This window comes from Mus musculus, chromosome 13, assembly GCF_000001635.26.
Source record: "Mus musculus strain C57BL/6J chromosome 13, GRCm38.p6 C57BL/6J".
NCBI lineage: Eukaryota > Metazoa > Chordata > Mammalia > Rodentia > Muridae > Mus > Mus musculus.
The window spans coordinates 52,952,770-52,967,188 of record NC_000079.6 but is presented as its reverse complement, the minus strand read 5'-3'; the positions used below and the strand labels follow the sequence as shown (position 1 = coordinate 52,967,188).

At 46.7% G+C, this 14,419-nt stretch overlaps 1 long non-coding RNA gene across 1 annotated transcript; it reads right to left on the bottom strand.

The window, feature by feature from the left end:
• Gm40950 lies at window positions 1–12,788 on the bottom strand. Its single transcript, XR_873402.3, has 3 exons — window positions 12,447–12,788; window positions 11,835–11,942; window positions 1–252 (listed from the first exon to the last, which is right to left on the bottom strand). It is a non-coding gene; the product is annotated as a predicted gene, 40950 (long non-coding RNA).
• Window positions 12,789–14,419: the final 1,631 nt, after the last annotated feature.

Below are 14,419 nucleotides of genomic sequence, written 5' to 3'. Positions count from 1 at the left end.
GATCGGATGGGAAAAGCAAAGGCCACTGGGGTTTCTTAAGGTAGAAGCTGAGGAGATGGATGCCTCAGTTGGGGTAAGGCACCTCCCAAACTACCGGGAGGATCCGGTTTCCCTAGCGTGCATATAAAAAGCCAGGTGTACCAGCACACACACCTGTATCTTCAGAGAAGGGAGACTAGTCGGGGACACAGCATACAGGAAGATCCCTCCGGCTCCAGCCTATCCTTCAAGTCTTCAAGTTCAGTGAAAGGCCTGAATCAAAAAATAAGGTGGAAATTGATTAAGGAAGACACTGGACATCGATTTTTGACCTAACACACACACAAGGTACAAGCAGGCTATCTTAGTTAGGGTTTGTTTTTGGTTTTTTGCAATGAACACCATGACCAATGCAAGTCTTAAAAAGGACATTTAATTGGGGCTGGCTTACAGGTTCATTATCATCAAGACAGGAGCATGGCGGCATCCAGGCAGGCATGGCGCAGGCAGAGCTGAGTGTTCTACATCTTCATCTGAAGGCTGTTAGGAGAATACTGGCTTACAGGCAGCTAGGATGAGGGTCTTAAAGCCCACACCCACAGTGACACACCTACCCCAACAAGGCCACACTTTCAAATAGTCTCACTCTCTGGGCAAACCATCACAACACAGGCATTCTACATTTTACTTACTGTGGAGTAGTTGCTTCCCCAGAATGAGAGAAAACTGATCCCCGCCCACCCACACACGCACCAATAATCATGTTTACAAACCTAACGAGAAGCATAGCAAGGGCCTGGGACACTTGCCCATGGAGCCCAGGGGAGCGAGGCAAGGGTAGAGACGGTGAGCGCCCCTGGACTGGGGGACTGGATTATTTAATTATTCTCCATTAGTGGGGTTTTCTTGGGTCTGAGTTTTCTCTAATGTTCTTTGATGGAGACTCCAAGCGGTTTGGTGTCCGGCCTCTCCTTAGTCACCTCCATTTTAAGTGTGACACATACTGCAGTGTTTGAGTCACTGACCCACTTTACTGGATGAAAGACCAGTTTTAAAAGTAGATTAAAAAAAAAAAAATAGGAGGGAGGACATTTATTTTTGGTTTTGGCCTTTTTTTTTTTCTCTTAACATTACTCTAAAGCTTAACAGCTATAGAATGTAACCATACAGGGACAATGTAAACCAGTTAAATGTCATTAAAGGAATTTCTGAGGCCCTACCAGTTACCACATACAATATCCAGTATATTTAATGACTTGTTAAAAGACTCAGTTGTGGCATAGCTCAAGGTATAGTTCAGTGGCAGAGCATTTGCCTAGCATGTGTGGGGCCCTAGGCTCCATCCCACCACCTCTCAGGAGGGAGAAAAGATCTGTGAATGAGAAATATTCTGAGTTTCCACATCCAGTCCAGCCCAGTGCTTCTAGCCTCTCTATCTTTTGGATATTAGAATTTAAAACACACAGGTATAGAAAGCATAATCCCAGCCAGCTGGAGAGCAGACCACACCTGGTTATTTGTCCAGAATTCTCTGCTGTCCCAAGAAGCAAGTGTCACGAGCCCCATGTGCTCCTAGGTGTGGGTGGTTGGTGTCCTGTGTCTCTCTAGTGGAGTGGGTGGGGTGGTAGACAACATTCCTGGTAGGTCACTCGTTGCCCAAGCTCTGTCTCCATACTGATCTTTCTGTGCTGGGTATGGGGGGAATATTGCACTGATGCAACCTTGCTCTTACCTGTGCCCATGTCAACCCCAGCACCTGGAGGGAAAGCAGGTGGACAGTGTGATCGCTTTGAGACTTTCAGAGTCTCCACATCCAGGAGTGCTTCTTCTAGCTATGTTTTCAGCATCTTCATATTTAACACAAAGGTGCTTTGTGTTTTAGAGTGTTCCTTAAATACCAGCACACATAAGCACACATAAGCACACATACACTGGCCTACTTTGGTCTTTTAGCTATGGTCTTCACTTTCATCCAGGTTTTTCCAGCTAGAGAAATGTATGTCTTGGTAAGGTCTTCTACCTTTCTCAAATCTTGTTACAGACTGAGTTGAGGCCTGAGACAGTTGACAGGCACCCACAAACACTGGGAAGCAGAGAAGCAGGCTCACAGACAAAACAGAGTCAAAATACTTCAACAGCCCAGAATGGACAGGATGGATCACAACATGAGCTGTTTGTACAGTAGACATAGCATGTAGGGTTTTCCTACATGGTAAGAGGTATCCGGGGCTGGGCTCATAGCATGCCAGTGGAGTACTAAACTCAAACGTACAAGGCCTTGGATCCAATCCTCAGCACCACACAATGAAAGTCACAGTAAGGGGGAAAAAAATCAAACAGTTGCATGGAGGGGAGTGGGATTCCTTGAAGCTTGTGTGAGTTAGAGCCCTGGGAAATAGGAGGTTGTATCTGTGTTGACACATGCAAACACTTGTCCCCTGTCTCTGCAAAAGCAGCCAGAGGCACAGCAGAAAGCAGTCTCCGGCCATACTACCTTGGACACACCCAATCTCATCTGATCCCAGAAGCTAAGCAGTGTTAGGCCTGGTTAGGACTTGGATGGAGAACATTCTCTAGGATCTGGAGGGATGGCTCAGAACGGTTAAGTGTTTTTGCTTAACTGTTCTTCCAGAGGACTCCAGTTTGGTTCTCAACACTCATGTTGGGCTGTTCACAACCACCTGGAACTCAAGAGACATAACATTCTTTTAGCTCAGACACCTACACACACATGGTGGGCACACACACACACATTCATAAATACCAAAACATGATGGTTCCTGACAAGGTGTGGGCAGGGAGCATCAAGAGTGACAAACGTTAACAAAAGTACTAGTCAATTATCCAGAGAGATGACGAGCTGACACTCGGGTACCAAAGGGCATCAGGAACAGACCAGGCACACAAAGGGGAAACCTTTTTGTTCCAAAGAATATTTTTCTTCACTCAGAACCATGAAGAAGAATGTTGACCTCTTACTAACACAGCATCTTCCCAAACTTGGTTGCTAGTGTTTCAGGTTGGGCTTCGGGAGTGTAGTCCTACAGGTGTGGCCTTCCATTCCCAGCTTGTCTCCCAGATTTATTGACAAGTAGAAGCAGTCATTAGGGGTGCCACCCTGATCATTTTATCTCTCTTCTTGGTGTCCCTTTGCCTTGGCATTTCAAGACCCTCCCTTATCTCAGTGTTATACCTTAAAAATCAAACGAACCCCATCAATATGTGAAGACCCAAAGAAATTGTACAGTAAGCAAGCATTAATGTTACAGGCTAACAGGAATCCCTGCAGCCCTCCCCCCCCACACACTTGCTCCCCAGAGTCCCCCAGAATGATAGAAAATGGGGTTGGGAGGGAGCTTAGTTGGTAAAGGGCTGGTATGCAAGCATGAAGACCTGAATCCCCAGAGTCCACAGGAAAACCCAGATGTAAGGTCTGGCATAGGGGTGCATGCCTTTAATCCCAGCACTTGGGATGCAGAGAGATGAATCTCTGTGAGTTCGAGGCCAGCCTGGTCTATATAGTGAGCACCATGATTACATAGAAAGACTGTCTCAGAAGAGGGGGGGGGGATGGAGGGAGAGAGAAGGAGGAAGAGGAAGAGCAGGAAGAAGAGGAAGAGGAGGAGGGGAAGTAGGGGGGAAGAAGAGGAGGAAGAGAAAGGCAGATTCAGTGGTGCAAGCCAGTAGTCTCACAGCTATTGGGAAGAGGGCACACAGGGATCTCTGGGGCTCACTGGCTGGCCGACCTGGTCTAATAGATAATTACCAGCTTCAGAGAGGAAATCCTGTCTCAAAAAATAAGGTAGATGACACCTGAAGCACACCTGACATTGGCCTCTGGCCACACTCACACATGCACACACACAAGCAAGGAGACTTACAACTATGTATAGCATGACTATCAAAAGATAGGGACTATACACCTCAGAGCACCAAGAAGCCTCAGGAATATCCAACAGGCAGCTCTTAGGTTGCTACAGATTGAAAGGAAGGCACAGCCAGACACACCCAAAGGTGCTCCCCAGTGGGTCAACCCCAACACTCAGGCATGGAGAGGGATAGCTGACAGTTCCTCCCTGGAATGCAGACAGGTCCTCCACATGGCCTCCTCACTGTGTGTGTATCCTGTCTTCATCAGTTCCTCACCGTGTGGGATTTGATTGGTTAGAGTTGCTCCTATCACATGCCCTGACCCTACGGAGGTGATCATATTGTACCTTTTACAGTCCCTGTGGATACCCGAAGCTATAGGAAGTGACCAACTCGACACAGATTGGATCTTCCCTACACTTGCAAAGTTCCCTATACAAAGTTTAATTTATAAGTTACACAGTGGCTGGGCAGTGGTGGCTCACACCTTTAATCCTAGCACTTGGGAGGCAGAGGCGGGCGGATTTCTGAGTTAGAGGCCAGCCTGGTCTACAGAGTGAGTTCCAGGAAAGCCAGGGCTACACAGAGAAACCCTGTCTCAAACAAACATACAAACAAACAAAAAAAGTAACACAGTACAGGATGATCAACAACTGATAGGGAATAGAACAATAGTCGTGTAATAACAGCTGCTATGGTTTAACTTATTTTTAATTATGCGTATGTGTATCATGTGCACACCATGAGTGCAGGAACCTTTGCAGAACTTTCAGTTCCCTCGAAGCTGGAGTTACAGGCAGTTCTGAGTTTGGAAACCAAACTCAAGACTTCTGCAAGATCAGCATGTGTTCCTCCTACCCACTAAGCCGTTTCTCCAGCACCTAAAACTTGCTTTCTATGTGAATGGTTTAAGGATACAAGCAGGGGTTAAAGATCATTCCCAGCTATTTAGTACGTTTCAGGTCATATGAGACCCCCGAACACACACACACACACAAAATGAATTTCTAGGATTTCCTATTGATGACCAATACCACAAGCAACGGAGTCTGTGCAGAAAGAATGACCACTATGCCAGTCTCTTGTAGAAGCTTTCCCAGAAGCGAACAGTACAGTGTCCAGGATCCAAGCCCTGTGCCTGGATGAGGAGAGAGGGTAGGAGCCTACATGGGGCACTTCAGAGGGTGGACTGACTGGTTTTGTGTGTCAACTTGACACAGGCTGGAGTTACCATAGAGAAAGGAGTTTCAGTTGGGGAAATGCCTCCATGAGATCCAGCTGCAAGGCATTTTCTCAATTAGTGATCAAGGGGGAAGGGCCCCTTGTGGGTGGTGCCATCCCTGGGCTGGTAGTCCTGGGTTCTATAAGAGAGCAGGCTGAGCAAGCCAGGGGAGACAAGCCAGTAAGTAACATCCCTCCATGGCCTCTGCATCAGCTCCTGCTTCCTGACCTGCTTGAGTTCCAGTCCTGACTTCCTTTGGTGATGAACAGCAATGTGGAAGTGTAAGCTGAATAAACCCTATCCTCCCCAATTTGCTTCTTGGTCATGATGTTTGTGCAGGAATAGAAACCCTGACTAAGACAGAAGGGCAAAGGGGATCTACAAAGGAAGGCTTTTTCATGAGAAGTAGAAAGAGAGCCCTTAAAGCTAAGTACTGTGATACATACCTATAATCCCAGCACTTGGGAGGCAGAGGCAGGAGGATTGCAAATTCAAGGCCAGCAGGGACTTCATAACAGGAGCCCATCAGAATGAAGAAGAGCAGCAGGAAGCTGGGGTTGAAATGACTGGTTATCTATTGTATGATAGTTGAATAATGCATTTGTCTATTAGCTGCAAAGAAGGAACTATTTCAAAAAAATAAAACCAGCTCAACTTGTGTGTGAATTCTGGTGGCTGCCTACACACATGGCCCTCTGAACAATTGAGCCCTCATCCACTGAGACCTTTCTGCCACACAGGCATTTTGCTGGTTTAAAAGAAAAAAAGTTTAATGTCTTGTTAGAAGTTAGGAATGTGGCTTATGTGATAGAGAGCTTGCCTGGAATGCACAGAGCCCTGGGTTCCATCTCCAGTACTGCATAAACCCTGCCTGAATGGGTGTTCACACCTGTAATCTCATCCATCACACAGGAGGCCGAGGCAGGAGAATCAGAACTTCAAGGCCGTTCTTGGGACACATTGTGGGTTTGAGGTCAGACTGAGTTAGACACTCTTGTCTCACCCCCTCCCCCAACACACACACCGTTAGATTTTTAAAAACAAAACAAAAGAAAAGAAAACAAAACACCTGATAGCTATAAGAGTCAATTTTGAAGACTAGAAAACCTTCCTAGTTGGAGGGTTGCTAATAGTCTCAGATGGCCGAAAGGGACAGGAGTCATTGAAGTTATTTAGTCACCAAGGATCTGGGCTGTATCCCATTTCCACTTGGGCCAGAAAATTTCAAATGAGGAACATTTGCCACTTGAGCCCCCAGAATACCGGTAAGAGTAGAGGATTATGGTAATTCTGGATTATGAACTACAGTCTTAGAAAGGGGAAGTAGGGTGTCATGAGAAAAACATTTGAAATACAGCTGGCCTTAACCTTTGTAGGTGCCCTATAGAAGAAGCTAGTGTGGATTCTAGGGGACAGACAGAAAGCCTCAATTCAGGAAGTGACAGAGATAGATAAGGATGAGCAGGTAACTGTGGGAGGTGACAGAGCAGCCTGCGAGAGATCCCCCAGGGCTGCTGATGGGGAGCAGAACACATTTCTGCTCAGCCAAGTGTCCCCAGTGCATCCAAGGCTACATCAACCGCTTATGAAGAGCAAGGTGACTTTGAGAGACAGTGTTTGAAGACAGCCCAAAACTCTGTTGGCTAAGAATAAGGTCCCTTTGGAAGACAGAGTGGGGTTGGCAGTATGGCTCAGTGGGTAAGGGCACCAGCTGCCAAGCCTGACAGCAAGAACTTGACCCGCCCCCCCTCCCCCAGGACCTACATGGTAGAAGGAGAGAACCAACTCCTGCAAGCTGTCCTCTGACCTGCATACATGTGCGATAGCATATACATGGGCATGTACACACATATCACAAATAAATATATGTGACAGATAGATAGATAGATAGATAGATAGATAGATAGATAGATAGATAGATAGAACAAAGGAGGGAAGGAAACAAGGAAGAAGTAGGAGAAAATAGGAGGCTGGAAAGTAGGATAAGGAAGCTGTTGACAACAACATGGCACAATGGAAATGGAAGAGGAAGACGCCTGGAGACCAGTAACCCAGGAATGAGCAGACATCTTTGGTTCTACAGCTTTGTTGTTGGGTTTCCAGGGACAAGAAACTAAGACAAGAGCAGGAATCCCAGTGACAAAAAAAATGGTCAGCTGCCTTGAAGAGAAAAGAAGGAGGGATGGAGGAGTGGGGCCTGTGCCTTGGAGGGGTCCAGGAGGGTCAAGCTGGAGGATGGAGAGACTAAAGAGACCCACTGTGGGTGGACAGTTTCAGGACCCTGAAAGACTGTGTGACTTGAAACTCTTTCCACAACTTGGTGGAAACAGGTAAAAATATTTAGTCACTCTTCCTCAGTTTTTTCAGTAACTAATAGATCGGATACTTCTGGGTATTCTTTTTACACCTTTGCTGGACTATATATCTCAGTCAACATTCTTCAGAGTAAAGCAGCTCCCTTACTGCAGGAACGACCCCCTGGCATCCCCCCCCCCCCAAGCCATACTATGAGGGCTGGTTTCACTCAGCAAGTATAGGAGCCCTGGACTTTGATAAACCACATATCCTAATTAGCATTAACATGTCAGCACAGCCTATAATCAACTGAAAAAAGAGGCTCAATTGAATAATTGTCTTTAACAGGTTGGGCTGTAGCAGTATCTGTGCGAGATTGCCTTAAGGACCCAACCCACCGTGGGTAGAACCATCCTCTAGGCGAGTGGTCCTGAGCTGTGTAAGGAAGCATGTTAGCCACAAGCCTGAACAAACCAGAGAGAGAGAGTCAACAAGCAGTACTCCTCCATGGTTTCTGCTTTAAATTTCTATTTGTCTTCATGCCCTGACTTCCCGCCATGATAGATAACTACCTGGAAGTATAAGCCAAACACACCCTTTCCTCCTCTACATTGTTTTGGTCAGAGAGTTTATCACTGCAACAGAATGACACATTGAATCACCAAGATGCAAGAAAAACTCTTACTTGAAGGTAATCACTAGTGTGATGGCAGAAAACTAGCCAAGAAACCTCTGCTCTTGAGGAATTTTAAAGTCACTGGTAGAAGACTTAAATACTAATGGTAACAACAGCCAGGAGAGAACGCTAGCAAGAAAGGTGTGGAAAGAGCATGCCTGTTACCGAAGCCATTAGGGTCAAAGCCCAGGCCCTGGCAGCCATAGCAAGACAGGGTAAGCCAGTTCCTCAATAGGACAATTAAGGAGACTGTGAAGGATTGCCTTAAGGACCCAACCCACCATGGGTAGAACCATCCCCTAGGCAAAGAGACAAGTGGCAGTGAAAAGCAGAGAAGGAGATGTATTCTACGTGGGCACATTGAGAAGAGAAGCAAATAGTGGGGTCCAGTGGGAACCCCCACTTGCCCAAGTTCAATTTTAGGCTCCTGACATGAAGTCTAAGTTGAAATGGAGGGCAAGAGGTATGCATAGCTAAACAGTCCTGGTCAAGGTGTGGCCCCATCTCTCATAATTGTCTTGGTTCTAGACTCTTCTGTAAGGTCATCTGACGTGTTGTCAAAACCATGTGTAATCTCTTCCTGGGAAGTAGATTCCTTGGAAGCTTCAGTCTTTGCCTTCCCCCAGTGTGAGGCTCCTATGAAAATTTTAGTTACTTGAGGTCTGTTGTGCCAACAGTCTGATAGTCGAAGGGAGGGACACCAGTGGGTCTGAATATCTCCTCTCTACCAGGGGGTTGATTCAGCTCTGCGGGTGTGAACAAGGAATGAAAGGGCATGGGGCAAGTGAAGAGCCTGGTCTAGAGATCAGGACAATCAGCTTGAAAGGAGACAGAGCAGGGAACCCAGGCAAGCCACAGAGCAATGTTTTGGTCAACGGTGGACCGAAATTCAATGGTAATCTCCTAAGGTTATTGCTGTGTGACATCACAACCATCATAGTTTGTGTAGACACACACACCGTCTGATATCCTCACAATACCCTCGTTGCCTAGCAACACATTTCTCAGTATTTACATTAACAAATGCCCTACTACCTACTACCTTTCTTGACAGAAAAAATATACAACTGAGGCATTGTATATCACTGACATGAACTTACCTAGTGGCTAAGTAACAAATACAATTCAAAGACTGGACTGGGGAGATGGCTCAGTTAACTAGTGTTTGCTGTACAAGCAAGAGGCCTAAATTCAGGCCCTCAGCAGCCACATAAAGATACAGGCATGGCTGCATGTGTCTGCTAAGTCACGTTGCAAGAACAGAGTCAGGTGTATCTTTGGAGCATCCTGGCCAGCCAGGCTAGCCAACAGGTAAAACAGGTAACTAAGAAAACCTCTGGCAAAACCTTTGCTCTCCACCTGTACCAACCCTGCCCCCACATACACGCAAAATCACAAGTAACCACGGGTCTGCTTCCCATTAGACATTGGTTTCCAGCCTTTGTTTGTTGTTTTTTGTGAGTTTTTTTTTTTTGGGGGGGGGTGGTTTTCCAGACAGGGTTTCTCTGTGTAGCCCTGGCTGTCCTGGAACTCACTCTGTAGACCAGGCTGGCCTCGAACTCAGAAATCTACCTGCCTCTGCCTCCCAAGTGCTGGGATTAAAGGCGTGCACCACCACTGCCTGGCCTTGGCTTCCAGCCTTAAGAAATGGCCCTTGCTAAGCCGGGCATGGTGGTGCAAGCTTTTAACCCCAGTACTTGGGAGGCAAAGGCAGGTGGATTTCTGAGTTTGAGGCCAGCCAGGTCTACAAAGTGAGTTCCAGGATAGCCAGAGCTATACAGAGAAACCCTGTCTCAAAAAACAAAACAAAACAAAACAAAACAAAACAAAACAAAGAAAGAAAGAAAGAAAGAAAGAAAGAAAGAAAGAAAGAAAGGGCCCTTGCCAGGTGCAGTGATGCACTTCTGTTAAGTTCTAGGCATCCACAGAGGTCAAAAGGAGAGAAAAGGCATGTCTGCAGGCATATGAGAAGGTCTTGGAGATTCCTGGGTGGGCCTAGTGCTTAAGTTTCCTGTTCCTCTCAGTCCCTTCAGCATGAAGTTCTGTCCAGCCAGCCCTGAGTATCCCCCTCCTATGAAGAAGGCTGACCATCAGTTCTTCCAGTAGGACTGAGGAACATTCCAGAACACTCCCTTATCCTGTTTACGAGACTGAATATGGCCAAAAGTGCACTCAGCCAATGACCCCCATTCATCTCGGAGTTTGGCTTTACTACTTCTTTTCCTTGTCCTTTGCACATGGGTGCTGGTTGGTCCAGGGGGAAAAATGAGAAGAGCATTGGAAGAGGCAGGCATAGTTGGAGGGAGAAAGATGGTCTTGTGTAGAGAGGAGAAGAAAGAATGCAGAGAAGACGTGGAAATGAGTTGGGCAGGAGGGAAGTAGGATGTGTTTCTGGAAGATGGTGGAACCATGGGCTGACAGAGGTGAGCACTGGGGAGGAGGGAGTGGGGGAGGGGGATCAAGATGGACTCCAAGTGCTCCCAAAGTACAAGCTGATGGTGAGCATGGAGAAGAGGCTTGTCTCTCGTGTCCACAACTTATCAAACTCTTAAGTTGCCACATAAACAGCATTCTCAATTGAGTGGCTCAGGATGCTAATCTCTATTGGTCCTGGTCAGGCCAAAGAGCTGGGCAGTAAAGAGCGCCAGGTTTTCTTAGCAGTCACCTCATGGTGGTTTCCACTTTATCCTTTCTCAGTCATGAGCAATATGCTTAAACCCTCAAGGGCTAGGACCTTCTCCATCTGGGAGTGAAGAAAATCTGAACAGAGACTTGTGGCCCGTCCTTTGGCTGTCAGACTACTAAGACAATGAACGGATGCTGGGAAATTGGAATTTTCCAGGAATCACATGCAGAGAGAAGGGGAAAGCCAAAATCTGGTACCAGTCATCTTGTCTCCTGGAAAGAGATTTCACACAGTTCTGTCAATTCATCAGACCACCTTGCAGAACAAGCCAGAAACATGACGTGCAGGAGCACGCCTTGACCCGGACTGTTTAACTATATACACCCCCAGCTCTCTATCTAAAGGTAAACCTCAAGGCAGGACTCGGAAGATGGACTCCAGAGTCTGGATCTTTGTTCCTCTCTGGATGTGGCCTCACGGAATCAATATCCTTTTTCTACTGTTTTTGTGTTAATTGTTTGTTTCATTGACTTAGTGAGGACTGGCAGCCAAGCCTCACTGTTTGCTGAGAGCCCTGGCTCTGACTCCAAAAGTAACAGGAATAATGCTAAGGACAAGTAGACAAATAGGTATCCTCCCCTCCTGAAGACTGAACGCTGAGCCACTTGACAGTAGAATTGGTCCTTCATGTGAGAGCAGTCTACAGCTGGAGAGTCACCCAGCCACAGATCAGAATTACTTTGGAGATAAGTTGCATCTGTGTAATGGTTTATATATGCTCGGCCCAGGGAGTGGCACTATTAGGAGGTGTGGCCTTGTTGGAGTGGGCGTGTCACTCTGGGGGTGGACTTAAGACCCTCATCCTAGATACATGGAAGTCAGTCTTCTGCTAGCAGCCTTCAGATGAAGATGTAGAACTCTCAGCCCCTCCTGCACCATGTCTGCCTGGATGCTGCCATGCTCCTACCTTGATGGTAATGGACTGAACCTCTGAACCTGTAAATCAACCCCAATTAAGTGTTGTCCTTTATAAGACTTGCTTTGGTCATGGTGTCTGTTCATAGTAGTAAAATCCTAAGACAATCTTCCCTTAACATGTAGACTTCTTGTTATTTTTCTCTGTGATGGTTGATGTTGCCTATCAACTTGACATGATTGAGACTTACCTAGGCTATGAACCTCTGGGCATACTTGTGAGGAAGTCCATAGATTGAGGTAGTTGAGGTGGGAAGACCCACACTGACTCTGGGTAGCATCACCCGTGGACTAGAGTCCTGGACCGAATAAAAAGGAGTGATAGGATATTTCTCCGCCAGTGAAATGAACTGGTTCAGGCTGGATTAAAGTACACAAAGGCAGGATTTTTGGGAAGCCATTCTCAGGGGGGTTCACTTGTACTGAGGAGAGTTCAGGGAAGTCGCCATGGGGAGGGAGACAGAGGGAAGGAGAAAGAGAAAGAGAGAAAGCGAGTGCAGTGAGAGAAGCAAGAGGGATTGGGGGACCAAATTATCTGGATTATCTAGGGAAGAGCTCTACAGGGAAGGAGAAGCTCAGCCCCTGGGCTGAAAAGTTTAGGGTAGAGGCAGGGTCTGCCAGGTAGGGACTGAGGGATGCTTGGGGAACCTGGAGGCCAGGTCTGGTTTGACATGCTGAATATGCACCTCAGTTGCTTGTCCTGGGTCTGATTCCTAACAAAGAGGTAGTGGGCTGAGAACAGCTCCCTGCCCCCCTGCATGTGTGTGTGTGTGTGTGCTATAGATAGATACTATGCAGGCTACCTCATGGTCTTGCTGCCATATTGTTGGGAGAATTCCTCTCTTGGGGGTGGAGGGCACAAACGATGTCAGCTCCCTCCTTAAGGTCCCAAGGACAAAATAAAGTTCACCCTGGAGCCAGTGAGCTTCTGGAGCTCACTTACAGAACGTGGGTGAGAGATGCTCGCTGACAGGAGGGTGAGCAGCCCCAGAGGAAAGTCTTCACCCAGCTCGATGATGGCCTCCCATCACATAGATGGTGCCCCGTCTCAAATTCCCCCAGCTTATATTATTTTTGTCAACACCATCTGAAAACAGTGGTTATGTGCAGTTAGGGCAGAAGAGCATACAGGTGGCTGTGGGTGTGGCTAGAGTCTCAGGTGAAGGTCCAATGACCTTCCTACCCTTGTGTTCTATGATGGCATGTCAACAGTCAACAAACCAGATTGTGATGGACTCTTGCCAGTGGGTACAGAGATGTGATAAAGGCTATAGCTCTTCTGCTGGAAGGATCCTGTGCTCCTGGTCCATAGGGTACCCTTAAACTGTGAGCCAAAGTACACCCTTCCTTCCTCGAATTGCCTTGGTCACATACTTTGCCTTATGGCAGAAAACTAACAGATGCCTTTGTTTAAACCACACAGCATCTAATTGCTACAGCATCTTTGCCATGTCAAGGGCTGTATGGAGTCTAGGAATGATTGGTGACATATAAAAGTGATATGCAAATCCTGTGCCGCTTACATAAAGACGTGAGCAACTATGGGTTTTAATTTCCTTGTGGGTCTTTGAACTGTTTCCATGGATACCCAGGAACAACTGTAAAGCTCTTTAGAATGCATCTGCCCATGAAAGAACGAGGCTTTCTCCAGATGCCTCAGCACCAATGCACAAGCCAGGCCTGGTTTATGAAGAATGGGGGACATGCTGGAGATATTCCCAGTCATCTTTAAAGAGGAATACATATCACAAGTTATATTGCTTTCTTTGTTTTGTAGCTGCTTTTGTGTTACATGCTTCATGCAGTGGCATCTGAGATAGCCTCTCCCACACTTCAGGACAAAATTAAGACTATTATTTGTACAATTCAGGTGGAAGCAGTGATTCTTTTGAGATTACAAATGAGTGTGTTTTTAGAGAAATCAAGATAATTATCGCCAGGAACACGCAAGGTGAGATAAACCTTGTTACACATCCATAAAACTCACTCTCTCCAGGAGGATGAAGCATCTTTAACACTTACTTTTGACAGCGTGCAACAGGGCAGAACCGAGAAGAGTGCCATTCTTCCTGTTCATTGAGTTTGAAAGTAAATTCACCTCGGGGCCAGACTGTAACACAAGGAGGCAAAGTAGGCTATAATAGCTGGTAAAAGCCACGATCCCGCCGGGAAAGTGGGTGAGAATGTGCTTGCTTAGCCATGCTTCCTTGAAGTACAAACAGAAGAAAAAGAAAAAAAGAGAGAACAAGAAAAAGCATCTGTGATGGTTTGTAAATGCTTTGCCCAGGGCGTGGCACTATTAGGAGGTGTGGCCTTGCTGGAGTAGGTGTGTCACTGTGGGTGTGGGCCTTAAGACCCTCATCCTAGCTGCATGGAAGTCAGTCTTCTGTTAGCAGCCTTCAGATGAAGATGTAGAACTCTCAGTTCCTCCTGCACCATGCCTGCCTGGATGCTACCATGTTCCCACCTTGATGATACTGGACTGAATCTCTGAACCTGTAAGCCAGCCCCAATTAAATGTTGTCTTTGTAAGACTTGCCTTGGTCATGGTGTCTGTTCACAGCAGTAAAACCCTAAGATAGCATCAAACAGTAGCTAAGCAAAAGGAAATGCCAGGGATGGCTGGAGTTGTGCTTATCAAGTTCTCTCAAACCAGCAGAACTTGGATCCTCTGCAAGAGCAGCAAATGCCCTTAACCACAGGGCCATCTCCTCAGCCCTCTGAGGTTCTTCTTGATAGCTGAGTCCCAAAGACATACATGGTGTCAGATGAGAAA